We start from the raw sequence: 13,544 nt of genomic DNA, 5'->3' as shown, positions 1-13,544 counted from the left end.
TCTTATGATTTTTACTGTCTGTCTCACAATATTTGTTATATTTCTTAACTGCTTGAATCAATATTTCAGCTTTCATATTTTCTTTTAAATAATCATAATCCCTCTTTCTTAGGTAGTTCTTTTCATCCATAGATCACAAAACACAGTATAAAGGAGGTGAGTATCATTACCCCCATTTTACAGATGGGGAAACTGAGGCACAGAGCAATGCCATTACCTGCCCAAAGTCACCCACCAAACCAATAGCAGAACCAGGAATAGAACTGAGTTCATCTTGTTGCAGTCCAGTCTTTTTGCCACCAGGACACACTCATGGTTACAGAGGAAAACAAAAACATGAAGTAAATGCACCCTGTAGACTCAAAAACCTGACAGCAATTAAAAAAAAACCCACATTTATTATTTAAAGCTAATCTTATGATTTGGGGGGCCCTGATTCATGATTTGTCAATACTTGGACTTAGCAATAATGATTTTTTCCCAAAAAATTTTCTCCCAACCTCTGTAGTCTTTCAATATTTCTTTTCTTTTGAGAATCCCAGTGCAACATGGCCCCAGTCAGGTTGAAGGTAGCATGAGGACACCTCTGGGCCTTCTGTTTTTGATATTTGTATTCACAATGAATGAACTCAGAAAGTGCAAAAGCATTTAGAAAATTAAAGGAGATGTTCTGTGAAATTTCTCAAACCTCAAGTTATGGAAGGAAGTTGGATGTCTTATTTTCTCTCAGCCACTTCCACAAGCACCACCAGATAAATGTCGCCATAGAAGGAGGTGATAATACAAGACAATAAGGAACTCTTAGTAAAAGTAGATAGAGCACGCAACATGTGAATTCAAATCCTGATTAGATCTAGGCTTATTGTAAATTGAGGATTTCCATGACCTTGGAACTTTCAAGACAGAAGACATAAGCCTTTAGCAATGGAGCTAAAAAATTAACTTCTCTAGCTGTGATGAAGTAGAAGACTGTTGTAGTAATGACTAGGGGAAGTGCCATCTTGTGCATTAAGCCAGGGTATTATATTATGATTTGCATCTGATTTTAAAGGTGAATCAGGACTAAGATTCTGGATTCAGTTTTGACATCATCCAAATTTTGCAAGCTATCCTCACATATCTTCAGTCTAAACTGGCAGAATCCTTGTGAAATCAATATTTACAAAATTTTGCAATGCCAGAAAGAAAGAAAGAAAGAAAGAAAGAAAGAAAGAAAGAAAGAAAGAAAGAAAGAAAGAAGCCTTCAAAAATACTCATCTGGGTTTCTATCCAGTCTGGAACTAGAACTGGAATTTTATGCTGAATCCCCATCAAAATCCACTGTGGTCTTGATCTGAAGTTCCTGTAGGTTTATCTTTGTCTATAGCTAGGTTTGGAAGGATTACATTTATATCAGTAAATGCCATTTTCACCATAGAGACTGTCAACTGACACCCCCCCCACACACATACACACCCAAAATGGTTCCATCAATAAAAATAGAAATGTACAGATAAGCAATGTAAGAAAAATACTGCTTCTAAGCTTATTGAACTTTGATTTAGGAATATACTGTGTATATTTTGACTTGTGATGGTGACAATTTGAGTTTTAATCATTATAATTTTCTAACTTTTCAAAAAATCAGTCTTCATTAAGTAATTATTCTCTGACCCACCTTGTTGTGTGACACACCACAGTAATTTCCTGCAAGTGTGAAAATATAGACAATATTTTAAATGCTTAAAAATAAACATAGATATTCTCTGTCAAGCCTATCAATATAATCTGTATCTATACCATCTACATAGGCCATGCTTTAATATAAATAAATAATTGGCACATGTGTGATTTGCTTCATTGTAAATTAAATGCGAAGTAACATAAGGGATGGATTTTGAAAGGTATTTAGGTGCTTAGGTTGTTTTTTTTAAACCATCTAGGCCTTTAAAACTCATAGAAAATCCCATTAGGCACCTAAATATGTTTAGCAATTTGATTGTAAATGTTCAAGGATGTGAGACACTAAGGACGAGATTGTTAAAGGTATTTAGTCACCTAACTCACATTGATTTCCATTGGAGCTAGGCATCTAATTATCTCTAGAATTCTGGCTCTAAGGGATTGTGGGATTTTTTTCCAGTACACTATGAACTTTGGTATATCTTCCATTTTCAGACTTTATTTTTCTTTCACCACATATTCGATGACAGTCAATGACCTCCAGGACATTTTGAAAAACATCACTTCCCTGAATACAAGTCTCAGGGCTTCTTTTACTTCTGGGTTCCTCAGTGTGTAGATGAAAGGGTTCAACAGGGATGTGACAATAGTATTCAAGACAGTGACTATTTTGGTCAATTCCAATGAGTTCTGCATGGAAGGGTTGACATGTAGGAAAATGGTCAAACTGTGCCAGATAATCATGACTGTGAGATGGGAAGAGCAAGTTGAAAAGGCCCTTCTCCATCCTTTATCTGATGGTATTCTCAGTATAGTGGAGATGATGTAGAAGTAGGATACCAGGGTTATGACACAGGAGCCCAGGATGACGATGAATGAGATGATAAAGGCCACCAGATCAACAAGGTAGGTATCCGCGCAGGCAAGTACTGTCCAAGGTGCTAAGTCACAAAAAAAGTGATTGATGACCATAGGGCCACAGAAGGGCAACCTGGTGATCAGAAATGCTGGGACAGAAACAGTTGGAAACCACTCAGCCAAGAGCCAACAGTCAGCTGAGCAGTCAAGGTGCTGTTTATGATGGAGCTGTAGTATAATGGATAGCATACAGCCACATAGCGGTCATAGACCATGACAGCCAAGAGAAAATACTCTGTGCATCCTAGGGAGAAAACAAAATACATCTGTAGGACACAGCTGTTGAAGGAGATGGATTTGCTTTGGGACACAGGGTTGGCAAGTGTCTTTGGGATACAAGCTGTGGTGTACCATACCTCCAGGAAGGAGAGATTGCAGAGAAAGAAGTATAGCGGGATGCAGAGGTGATGTCTGGTTGCCGCTAGGACTATGATCGACACATTTCCTGTGACTGTCAAGATGTACATGACAAGGAAGAGCACGAAGAGTGAGATCTGCAAATATTGGGTGCCAGGGAATCCCAGGAGAATAAATTCCTTCACAATGGTGTGATTGCCCTTTTCTAGTGTGGTCAGCTGTTTTCCCTGCCAAAACAAATGAAGACATGAAATTAAAATGATTAAACATAACCATGGCTTTGTGGGAAGCAGATGATTTTGTTGCACAGAAAAAGCAGATAATTAAAGGAGGCAAGAAATAATAGTTTAAGGCTAAAAATATGATATTGCTATTACATTTCTGGAGCCTTCCTGCTCACAGGGTGATTTTTAAGCTTGTCATAAATTTTCCCATGGAAACTTTTTTTCAGTGGAAAGTAGCATTTTGACAAAAAATAAACTTTCATGATAGAAATTCCATTTTCAGGTGTTCGTTGAAAAACACAATTTTTAGTTTTTGTCAAAGAAACATATTTTTTCCCATGGTCAGCATCGAAAGCCCAGGATTCATTTTATTTTAATTTATATTGTTGTTTTAAATTGAAAATTTTCAAAAAAAAAAGTTGGTTTTGGGATGTGTGTGTGGGGTTGTATATTTGACAAAAAAAACCAAAAATTCAACAGAGAGTAACATTTTTCCTGTAAATTATTCAAGATTCAGGAGCAAAATCATTTTCAAATGGGACCTGTGGGTGTTTGGCATTCAGTAGTCTCTGAGAGTCAGTAAGAAGTCAACAAAAAACCACAGTGTGTTCTGAAAATCCCTGCTAAATAGAGTGAGCTTTTCAAAAGTTCTCAATATAGGCCTAATTCTGCTCCCAAGGAAGTCAAGAGGTTTTTTGTCATTGAGCCAAAGGGAGCAGAGGTAAGTTAATAGGGCATTTAGTTCTTTTTGTGCAGGAAGTCTCAGGTTCTAAGCCTGCTGAAGTCCCAAGTTGGAGTGGGGATATTATACAAAGTTGCAGTTCAAAGGACAGTTGCCTAATTTTTGAGCATAAATAACAATTTACATATATAAACCAGCATTCATTTTTGGTGGTTGAAAATAATGAGTCAGTTTCAACCTCCTTTGACAAATTGAGACTGAGGTGTACAAGGTCATGAAATGAGCCAATTACAGTTAAGCTCAGGGCCAGAGAGGACCAAAAAACAGGAAGTAATTTTCCTTAAAAGAAATCACAAAAAATGCATCCCTTTTTAATCAGAATTTTTATATCTCATGAGGAATTTAATCTAAACTGAATTTCAAACATTCTTGACCAGCTGTGCCAAGAGTCTGCAGTTCTTCTCCCCATTTAGTCAGTGGAACATTACTTCTCAACCAGAACTGTGAACAGAACCCAGGAGCCCTGTTTCTCAGCCCCTGACTCTGCTCCAACCACTCTCCTAACTCCCCTCCAAGAGTGGAAATAGAACCCAAGAGTACTGATATACCAGCTATTTTATGTGTCTCTAAAAGAGTTTGGCACAGAATCCAGGTATCCTCACTCTTAGACATCTGTGCTAAACAGACCATAAACCCCACAAATACAGCAAAACTGTGATATGCCGAGTTTCTAAAAGACCTTCAGAAAAAAAAAAGCAGCTTCGAGTGCTGGCCAAAAGTTTCTTTCACAGATGGATTAATGCTGAAGTCTCAAGTTTGGGACATTCAGAATTAGAAGCCACTTTTGAAAAAGTTTTCCCTAACCTAAAATCTATCAATGACTTTTACAGTGAACGTTCAGAATTTTGTTTGATTGCTTGTATTTGCTATTCTGATTTTTTATTAAAGTTACAATATCAGGTTAATTTATAACTTAAATTTGGTCCCCTCCCCTATTTGGATTTGAATTTGCAAAGGATCCTAAGGGAATTATGAAATGTAATGGAGTGGGGTGCCTAACTCCCTCAGACACCTTTGAAAATCCCAGCCTTACATTTTTTTTGTCAAAGTCTAATTAACACAGGCAATCAACAATTATATTTCCTCCCATTTCAATATAAACCAATGTTTTAGGTACCTAGGTGTTCTGAAAATCCCAGTAGGTGCCTAAATACCTTGACTAATCCAGCCCTAAATCACTTTTGAAAATAGGATTTACAGTTAAATTTCAAGTTCAGCTAATTGACTAAACAGCCAATGAGACAGAAGCTCCCAAGTCACCTAGGTGCTTTAGAAAATTTTACCCTAAGGCTCCCTAGTGTACTTTAATATACTATAGTTTGAATTCTAGGGACTTCAATGGAAGTTAGATACCAAGATGTTTTTGGAAACCCTGCTAGGCACCTGCTTGCCTCTTTAGTACCTTTCTACCTTTGAGGATCTCAGCCCCAGTGCTTAGCTATCCAGTTCCACTGGGTTGTCATTGTGCTCATGAAATCCTGACCTGGACAGAGCATTAACCATCCACATGGATGTGAAAATTACTGAGCAGTATCAGGCATTATCCTGGTAAATACAATGGGAATTTGCTGGGCTAAGGACTGAGTAACATTTAAGTAAGGGGTAAAATAATTGCTAAAATTATGCACCGGATCTTCCTTCCCCTTACAGAGATTTAGGCTGGGATTTTCAAAGGTGCATGAAATTGCAAGCCCGTTAGCGAGAATTTTTAATGAATCGGTAAACTCAGGGGTTGTACTGTATGACTGGAGAATTGCTAACGTAGTTCCTATCTTTAAGAAAGGGAGAAAGAGTGATCCGAGTAACTATAGGCCTGTTATTTGACATCCGTAGCATGTAAGGTCTTGGAAAAAATTTTGAAGGAGAAAGTAGTTAAGGACATTGAGGTCAATGGTAATTGGGACAAAGTACAACATGGTTTTACTAAAGGTAGATCATACCAAACCAACCTGATCTCCTTTGAGAAGGTGACAGACTACTTAGACAAAGGAAATGCGGTAGACCTAATTTACCTCGATTTCAGTAAGGCATTTGACACGGTTCCACATGCGGAATTATTAGTCAAATTGGAAAAGATGGGGATCAATATGAGAATTGAAAGGTGGATAAGGAACTGGTTGAAGGGGACACTCCATCGGGTCATACTGAAGGGTGAACTGTTAGGCTGGAAGGAGGTTACTAGTGGAGTTCCTCAAGGATCGGTTCTGGGACCAATCTCATTTAACCTTTTTATTACTGACCTTGGCACAAAAAGCGGGAATGTGCTAATAAAGTTCGCGGATGACACAAAGCTGGGGGGTATTGCTAACACGGAGAAGGACCGGGATATCATACAGGAAGATCTGGACGACCTTGTAAACTGGAGTAATAGTAATAGGATGAAATTTAATAGTGAAAAGTGCAAGGTCATGCACTTAGGGATTAATAATAAGAACGTTAGATATAGATTGGGGCCGCATCAGTTGGAAGCAACAGAGGAGGAGAAGGCCTTGGGATATTGTTAGATCACAGGATGACTATGAGCCGCCAATGTGATATGGCCGTGAAAAAAGCTAGTGCGGTTTTAGAATGCATCAGGCGAGGTATTTCCAGCAAAGATAAGGAGGTGTTAATACCATTATATAAGGCGCTGGTGAGACCTCACCTGGAATACTGTGTGCAGTTCTGGTCTCCCATGTTTAAGAAGGATGAATTCAAACTGGAACAGGTTCAGAGATGGGCTACTAGGATGATCCGAGGAATGGAAAACCTGTCATATGAAAGACTCAAAGAGCTTGGCTTGTTTAGCCTAGCCAAAAGAAGGCTGAGGGAGGATATGCTTGCTCTTTATAAATATATCAGAGGGATTAATATTAGGGAGGGAGAGGAATTATTTAAGCTTAGTATCAATGTAGATACAAGAACAAATGGGTATAAACTGGACACTAGGAAGTTTAGACTTGAAATTAGACAAAGGTTTCTAACCATTAGAGGAGTGAAGTTCTGGAGTAGCCTTCCAAGGGGAGTAGTGGGGGAAAAGACATATCTGGCTTTAAGATTAAGCTTGATAAGTTTATGGAAGGGATGGTATGATGGGATAGCCTAATTTTGGCAATTGGTCTTTGATTATTGCCAGATAAGTATGCCCAGTGGTTGGTGATGGGATGTTGGATGGGATGGGATCTGAGTTACTGCAGAGAATTCTTTTCTGAGTGCTGGCTGGTGAGTCTTGCCCACATGCTCAGGGTTTAGCTGATCACCATATTTGGGGTCGGGAGGGAATTTTCCTCCAGGGCAGATTGGCAGAGGCCCTGGAGGTTTTTCGTCTTCCCCTGCAGCGTGGGGCATGGGTCACTTGCTGGTGGATTCTCTGCAGCTTGAGGTCTTCAAACCACAATTTGAAGACTTCAGTAACTCAGGCATAGGTTAGAGGTTTGTTATAGAAGTGGATGGGTAGGGTTCTGTGGCCTGCTTTATGCAGGGGGTCGGACTAGATGATCACATTGGTCCCTTCTGACCCTAGAATCTATGAAAAAAAAAACAACTAAATTGGTATAAAACCATACCTTTCATTAGGTCAGTACAACTTTTTGTATTCACTAGACGTAAATTTTTCAGAAGCACCAAAGTATCTTAGAACCAGATTTTCAAATGTTGTTAGGTGTATAGTGGGATTTTCAAAGGCCTAGGCACCTAAATCCCATTGAATTCAATTGGAGTTATGTGCTTAATCTGCGTAGGTTCTTCTGAAATTCCAACTAGGTGCCTATCTGCCTATCTTTAGACATCTGACTGTCTTTAGCCTCTGGTGCTTTATACTTCTGTATCTTAGACCACCTAACAGGTTGCCTAAATTTCGACATAGTTCTATAACTTTGGGCAGCTACTTAGGGCCAGATTTTTAAAAGCATTTAGTCACCTAATGGGATTAACAAAAGTCCATAGGCACTTAACACCAACAGAAATCAATGAGTTTTCGGTTCGTAGGTGCTTCTGAAAATTCCAATAGGCATCTAAATGCCTTTAGAAATCTGACCCTTTGTCTTTTACAAATGGAGAAACCAAGGAACAAAGAACTTTAACAATTTCACAGTGGTCCATCAGCAAGTCAATGGAGACACAGAACCAAGGTCTCCTTACTTCCAGTGCTCTTATTTAACCAAGGACACTGTCCTTACTAAGCCAGGGATTTGGCACATTCTAGAGAAGACAGTGAAATTCTGTTGAGACCAAATCCGAAGAGCATTTCTGAGGAATATAAATTACCCTTATTTCTAAGACCTGTTGAGTTGCCATACATAAACAAAGCAGGTAAGGGGGAAAGACAGCAGGATGATGATGAAATGGTAATGGAATGAGATTCTAATCAATATAGAAATTTATGCAATAAGTAGGAAGATTTTGTGTATGAAACCTTTAAATGTTTGATTTATAGCTGGAGGAAAAAATATGGCACCCTTGCTTGCAATGCATTTTTTTCTCAGAGTCCAAGAACACTTCATTCTAAGGAGAGAAGATAATGTGTGAAGGTGATCAATTCTGGCTAGTTCTGTCAGCAAAAGCTAATAATCTAGGTCCACTAGAGAGACAGACAGACAGACAGATCGCCCCAGAAATGCACTTTAAACCACTTGTATTAATACATATTTTTTGTATACTTGGTAATGTGACCTACCGGGCCATATCTGGTTGGAAGGAATAGGTTCCCCACAGTAAGTAAATGGTACATCTGTAACATACTATCTCTCTCTCTCTCTCTCTCTGTCTCTCTCTCTCTGGTTTTCACTCATCTTTCTCAACTTTTGAATGTATATGATAGATCTATGGAACTCACTGTTGCTGTAATTTATTGAGTCACATAGATAAGAGGTAGACTTGAGTTTTCATAGCCACAAATGCCACATGGATGCCCACTCCTCATTCATTTTCATGGGCATTTGTTTGTTTAAGAACCAGATTTTTAAAGCTATTTAGGCACCTAATGAGATTTTTAGAAGCATCTATGCACCTAAAAATCCTTGGTTTCAATGGGTGTTAGACATCTAACTGCTTTGAAAAATCCCATTATGTACCTAAAAGCCTTTAAGAAATTGCCCTATAATCTCTTAGGCAGCTCTTGAAATCTCACCTGTAGCCTGGTCTGGTAGATGGGAAATAAGGACTCATAGACTCATAGACTCTAGGACTGGAAGGGACCTCGAGAGGTCATCGAGTCCAGTCCCCTGCCCTCATGGCAGGACCAAATACTGTCTAGACCATCCCTAACAGACATTTATCTAACCTACTCTTAAATATCTCCAGAGATGGAGATTCCACAACTTCCCTAGGCAATTTATTCCAGTGTTTAACGACCCTGACAGTTAGGAACTTTTTCCTAATGTCCGACCTAAATCTCCCTTGCTGCAGTTTAAGCCCATTGCTTCTTGTTCTATCATTGGAGGCTAAGGTGAACAAGTTTTCTCCCTCCTCCTGATGACAACCTTTTAGATACCTGAAAACTGCTATCAGGTCCCCTCTCAGTCTTTTCCAAACTAAACAAACCCAATTCCTTCAGCCTTCCTTCATAGGTCATGTTCTCAAGACCTTTAATCATTCTTGTTGCTCTTCTCTGGACCCTTTCCAATTTCTCCACATCTTTCTTGAAATGCGGTGCCCAGAACTGGACACAATACTCCAGCTGAGGCCTAACCAGCGCAGAGTAAAGCGGAAGAATGACTTCTCGTGTCTTGTTTACAACACACCTGTTAATGCATCCCAGAATCATGTTTGCTTTTTTTGCAACAGTATCACACTGTTGACTCATATTAAGCTTGTGGTCTACTATGACCCCTAGATCTCTTTCTGCCATACTCCTTCCTAGACAATCCCTTCCCATTCTGTATGTGTGAAACTGATTGTTCCTTCCTAGGTGGAGCACTTTGCATTTATCTTTATTGAACTTCATCCTGTTTACCTCAGACCATTTCGCCAATTTGTCCAGATCATTTTGAATTTTGACCCTGTCCTCCAAAGCAGTTGCAATCCCTCCCAGTTTGGTATCGTCCGCAAACTTAATAAGCGTACTTTCTATGCCAACATCTAAATCGTTGATGAAGATATTGAACAGAGCTGGTCCCAAAACAGACCCCTGCAGAACCCCACTTGTTATACCTTTCCAGCAGGATTGGGAGCCATTAATAACTACTCTCTGAGTATGGTTATCTAGCCAGTTATGCAACCACCTTATAGTAGCCCCATCTAAATTGTACTTTCCTAGTTTATCTATAAGAATATCATGCGAGACTGTATCAAATGCCTTACTAAAGTCTAGGTATATCACATCCACCGCTTCTCCCTTATCCACAAGGCTCGTTATCCTATCAAAGAACGCTATCAGATTAGTTTGACATGATTTGTTCTTTACAAATCCATGCTGGCTATTCCCTATCACCTTACCACCTTCCAAGTGTTTGCAGATGATTTCTTTGATTACCTGCTCCATTATCTTCCCTGGCACAGAAGTTAAACTAACTGGTCTGTAATTTCCTGGGTTGTTTTTATTTCCCTTTTTATAGATGGGCACTATATTTGCCCCCTTCTGGTCTTCTGGAATCTCCCCCGTCTCCCATGATTTCCCAAAGATAATAGCTAGAGGCTCAGATACCTCTTCTATTAACTCCTTGAGTATTCTAGGATGCATTTCATCAGGCCCTGGTGACTTGCAGGCATCTAATTTTCTATGTGATTTTTTACTTGCTCTTTTTTAATTTTCTCTTCTAAACCTACCCTCTTCCCGTAAGCATTCACTATACTAGACATTCCTTCAGACTTCTCAGTGAAGACTGAAACAAAGAAGTCATTAAGCATCTCTGCCATTTCCAAGTCTCCCGTTACTGTTTCCCCTCCTCATTGAGCAGTGGGCCTACCCTGTCCTTAGTCTTCCTCTTGCTTCTAATGTATTGATAAAAAGTCTTCTTGTTTCCCTTTATTCCCATAGCTAGTTTGAGCTCATTTTGTGCCTTTGCCTTTCTAATCTTGCCTCTGCATTCCTGTGTTATTTGCCTATATTCATCCTTCGTGATCTGACCTAGTTTCCATTTTTTATATGACGCCTTTTTATTTTGTAGGTCACGCAAGATCTCAAGGGTAAGCCAAGGTGGTCTTTTGCCACATTTTCTATCTTTCCTAACCATTGGAATAACTTGCTTTTGGGCCCTTAACAGCTTCCCTTTGAAAAACTGCCAACTTTTCTCAGTTGTTTTTCCCCTCAGTCTTAATTCCCATGGGACCTTACCTATCAGCTCTCTGAGCTTACCAAAATCTGCCTTCTTGAAATCTATTGTCTCTATTTTGCTGTACTCCCTTCTACCCTTCCTTAGAATTGCAAATTCTATGATTTCATGATCACTTTCACCCAAGCTTCCTTCTACTTTCAAATTCTCAACAAGTTCATCCCTATTTGTTAAAATCAAGTTTAGAACAGCTTCCCCCCTAGTAGCTTTTTCAACTTTCTGAAACAAAAAGTTGTCTGCAATGCAGTCCAGGAACTTATTAGATAGTCTGTGCCCCGCGGTGTTATTTTCCCAACATATATCTGGATAGTTGAAGTCCCCTATCACCACCAAATCTTGGGCTTTGGATGATTTTGTTAGTAGTTTGAAAAAAGCCTCATCCACCTCTTCCACCTGGTTAGGTGGCCTGTAGTAGACTCCCAGCATGACATCACGAGTTGGAGTATGTTGCAGATCTGTCACTGATTGACAGTTTGAAAGTCATATTAACCGTCTGTGCTCTAGTTTCCCCATCTGTAAATAAATGAGATAACACTACTCACCCATTTTAGTAAAATGGTTTGAGATCTACTGATGAAAAGCATTGCCGAAAACTAGGGATTATACTTAGGGCAGGTCTACACTTATCTCTGAAATGATTGATCCATTAGGGGTCGATTTATCGTGTCTAGTGAAGACACAATAATTCGACCACTGAGCGCTCTCCCATCGACTCCGATACTCCACCGGAGCAAGAGGCACAGGCGGAGTCAAAAGGAGGGTATAAGCAGTTGACTTACCACAGTGAAGGCACCGCAGTAAGTAGATCTAAGTACGTCAGCTCCCCACCCCCCACCAGTGTAGACCAGGCCTTAATAAGCATTGACAATTAAGCACGGTCTGGTACATAATTCTATATGAAATTCTTGTTCTGTTCTCACTTATATGTTAATGTGTCATGAATAGGCTTGGCAGCATTTTATTTTTATTATTTATAAATTCTGATGGGTAATATCAATGTTTATTTTTAAGCATTTTTTCCACATTTTATTTATTTCAACGTTCATAGTTGTAAAAAAATATTGTGGGTGGGGGCAGGAGACTGTCAGACAAATGATAGTTGACACTAAGATTCAAAAAGTGAAAGCTCTATAAACCATTAAGACACAAATTGTCAACATCACATGTTAAACTATAGAAAGTAAATATCCTTAATTCAACAGATCATACCTGTTTTTACTATTCATTCACTAATTCGTTTGTTACAAGCCTAATTCAAAAGTCTACATCACTGGATTTTGACTCTAATAAGTTCTTCAGCATTATTTTTTTTTACTTTGCCTATCTGTAAATTTGGGGTATTATTGATGGAAATACATTTTCATCAGTTTGTGTGTGTATGGTGAAATCAACGTTTACCAACATTTACCAATACAAATCTAATCCTTCCAAGCCTAGTTGTGAAGTTTGTTCCTTGGTTGTTAGAATTTGATCCTGGCCAAAATGTAAAATCAGTTTGATGTTAGATACAAAGGGGGAGATTTTCAAAGGATTTTCTATAGGAGTGGGGTCACATAACTACCCTCTTTGCCTCTGAAAATCTTTGCCAAAGACAAAAATCATGATCATGGGCACAGAAGAAGAAAAAGACACATAAATAACCCCAGTGTTCCAAAGCTATGTGTTGGGAAGATTAGCTGAGTTTTTAAATGAGTGAGGGAGGATCTAGGAGAAAAGATTAGGAGTTTACATTTGGCAATGTGCTGGAATTAGAGATTATGATTCTCTGCCGTGGCATATACCAATGTAAAATATTCATCGTAGAGCCTTTGAGATGAGGAACAAAGACAAATCCTGCCTGCTCAAAGCACAGCAGAGATTCCTGAAGGAGAAAATAGCAGAGGACAAGACCGATTCATTTACCTTAATACTTGAAGAAAGGAAATTTTCAGGGAAACTGGGGATAGCTGTTCTTGTTGTTATTCCTTTAATCCTGGTTCCAATTTTACATTTACACCTTTTATATTTGGGTAAAACTTTCAGAAATGCCTAAGGGGCAGATTTGCAAAGGAATTTACTCACCTAAAGATTCAGATAGGCACCTAAATATCATTAAATATCTGGCTTTTAGGAGCCTAATTTTTATTGAAAATCTACCAGATGTGAGCTCCCAAAAGCCATATTTTCTAAGGTATTTAGATATCTAAAGATGCAGATTGTTTTTTAGTGGGATTTTCAGAAGCACTTCAGCAGATGGAACAGGTTCAGAGACGGGCTACTAGGATGATCCGAGGAATGGAAAACCTGCCTTATGAAAGGAGACTCAAAGAGCTTGGCTTGTTTAGCCTAACCAAAAGAAGGCTGAGGGGGGATATGCTTGCTCTTTATAAATATATCAGAGGGATTAATATT

At 39.0% G+C, this 13,544-nt stretch overlaps 1 pseudogene; it reads right to left on the bottom strand.

Annotated features, from left to right (window-relative positions):
* Nucleotides 1-2,160: 2,160 nt before the first annotated feature.
* Nucleotides 2,161-11,737, bottom strand: LOC115642829 (annotated as a pseudogene).
* Between the last annotated feature and the right edge of the window lie 1,807 nt (nucleotides 11,738-13,544).

The sequence above is a fragment of the Gopherus evgoodei genome, unplaced genomic scaffold (genome assembly GCF_007399415.2).
Source record: "Gopherus evgoodei ecotype Sinaloan lineage unplaced genomic scaffold, rGopEvg1_v1.p scaffold_46_arrow_ctg1, whole genome shotgun sequence".
NCBI classification, from domain to species: Eukaryota; Metazoa; Chordata; order Testudines; family Testudinidae; genus Gopherus; species Gopherus evgoodei.
Note: the sequence above shows the minus strand (reverse complement) of the source record. Positions and strands in the feature narration are given on the sequence as shown.